At 52.2% G+C, this 2,500-nt stretch overlaps 1 protein-coding gene across 2 annotated transcripts in view; it reads right to left on the bottom strand.

Moving 5' to 3' along the window:
- Positions 1-2,500, bottom strand: part of LOC143301333 (BBSome complex member BBS2-like) — a 52,100-nt gene that overhangs the window by 38,922 nt on the left and 10,678 nt on the right. The gene's annotated exons all lie outside the window — the stretch shown is intronic.

The raw sequence follows: 2,500 nt of genomic DNA, 5'->3' as shown, positions 1-2,500 counted from the left end.
GGGCCATAGACTTCTTTTAAGGCATCATAGAACCTCTTCATATCGTGCCTGTCAGCATATCCCTGGATCTCATCAGCTTTGTCACTCAGCCACTTATCCTGCATCTGGCGTAACTTTTGCTGAACAGTCCTGCGGATGGCATCGTACACATCCTTTTTTGATGTGGACTTTGGGTTGCTCAGGTAGGCTTGATGCAGACAGCGTTTCTCATCCAGAAGCTGCTTGATTTCATCACAGTTTTCATCAAACCAGTCTCTGTGCTTTCTGGACATGGGTCCCAGGGTCTCTGAAGCTGTACTATAGATTAGCTCACGCAGGGTCCTCCAGTCAGACTCCACATTCTGGTTGTCCAGAGAGGCGGATTCCAGACGATCTTCCAGCAGCTCCACAAAGGACTGTTTGATGGTGATGTTTTTCAGCTTAGCGATGTTGAGCCGTTTTGGAGCCTTCTGGCCTTGGGGGCGTCTCTTGGGCTGGATTCGAATATTCAGCTTCGAGACTACAAGGCGATGGTCTGTCCAACACTCGGCGCCGCACATGGTCTTTGTTACACGTACATCTTGCCTATCCCTTTTCCTGACGATGACATAATCGATGAGATGCCAATGCTTTGAGCGAGGGTGCATCCATGACGTCCTGTTACGGGTAGGGAGGCAGAAAACTGTGTTGGTTATCAGCAGTTCGTGCTCTGCACAGGTCTGAAGCAAAAGCAATCCATTTGGGTTGCAGTGGCCCACACCGTGCTTTCCAATCACTCCATCCCAGATGTAGTCAGAGCCAACTCTAGCATTGAAGTCCCCAAGAATGATGAGCTTGTCTGCTTTAGGGATAGCAGCAATGACAGAGTGAAGGTCCTCGTAGAACTTCGCCTTCACTTCATCCGGGTTGGTCATGGTTGGGGCGTAGGCACTGACAATGGTGAGGTGCTTCTGGCCAGATGCCAGTGGGAGTTTCATGGTCATAAGCCTATCGTTGACTCCCTTTGGGATTCCAGCTAACTTGCTGACAAGTGCTGTTTTTACTGCAAAACCAACGCCAGCCTCACGTCGCTCTTCGCTTCCTCGTCCACTCCAGAAGAAGGTGTAACCAGATCCCCGTTCACAGAGCTCGCCTTCACCTGCAAGCCGAGTCTCACTCAAGGCTGCGATGTCAATGTTGTATCTGGCGAGTTCGGATGCAACTAGTGCCGTTCTCCTTTGGGGTCTGTCCGCGTTATCTCTGTCCAGGAGAGTCCTTATGTTCCAAGCACCAATGGTGAGAGGAACGATCCTTGTTTTTTTCTTTTCTTTCTTGTTGTTTCGACCGCTGATGTAGGGTCCCCGCCAGCCGCGGTATGCTGGCCAGGGTGATATGGAGCAGGCAATTTTTAGGGCACCTTTTCTAGCCCCTTCCTCATGCCAGGGAGGTGAGCAGTGCATTCCTAAAGAGGGCTGCTCAGACGCTCAGACAGCTGCCGAGCTCCATCGCTGCTCCTGTCGACGAAGAACGACCCTATGGCCTGAGCCGCCTGCGTGCAGGTCTGCGACTGCGACTGCCAGTGTACCCACACCTGTCGTTTCGTCGCTCGCCTGTCGCCACAGGACTTGGGGGTGATGAAATGATGAAGGATGAAAGGTCATTTTGGATGACTGATGACTTGCGCGATGAGTTTGTTTAAAGTGAAGAGGAGTTGCGCAACGTCAACCTCACTCTCTCGTCCGGGTCCACCAATTTCCAGTGGCAAGACTAAGTCGAGACGACTGGAGGATGAGCACGGATGCAGTGGATGACCAAGATATCCTTTCGGTGTCTCATCTTGCTCTCTGCACTCCACAGTGCGTTGCTGTAACCGCCTTCCTCTCCGTTGAACCGATAGGTTTCTTCCGCAGATTCTGCCGGGTCCAGACTTCACATGCATGGGTAGACACACCCCAGGGGCCAACTGCGTGTGGCATGCACACAGCACAGTGGAGCTAGATGGCCGTCGGTGGCTCTCCTGAGCCAACGCCCTTTTATGGATCTCCATAAGGGTGTCTAGCCACCCGCCTCACCAGTCCCGGAAGGGAGCGGTGGGAGTGCCGGTTTAGTCGCCGGCAACCCGACCCTGAACAGGTTGTACTGGATTTCAGGTTACCAGTAGCAGATCAAATGACCTGACCTGACCTGACAGACACACATACACACACACACACACACACACACACAAACACACACACACTCTCTCTCTCTCTCTCTCACTCTAACACAGCTGCACAAAACTAAAACCTACTCATCCCATCCCCAAACACACACACACACACACACACACACACACACACACACACACACACACACACACACACTCACACACACACCCTCCTCATCATCCCCCACCCACTTCCACAGTCTCTTGAAAACAGCATCAGTATCAGTATCAGTAGCTCAAGGAGGCGTCACTGCGTTTGGTCAAATCCATATACGCTACACCACATCTGCCAAGCAGATGCCTGACCAGCAGCGTAACCCAACGCGCTTAGTCACG

Source organism: Babylonia areolata, chromosome 27, assembly GCF_041734735.1.
Source record: "Babylonia areolata isolate BAREFJ2019XMU chromosome 27, ASM4173473v1, whole genome shotgun sequence".
NCBI classification, from domain to species: Eukaryota; Metazoa; Mollusca; class Gastropoda; order Neogastropoda; family Buccinidae; genus Babylonia; species Babylonia areolata.
Note: the sequence above shows the minus strand (reverse complement) of the source record. Positions and strands in the feature narration are given on the sequence as shown.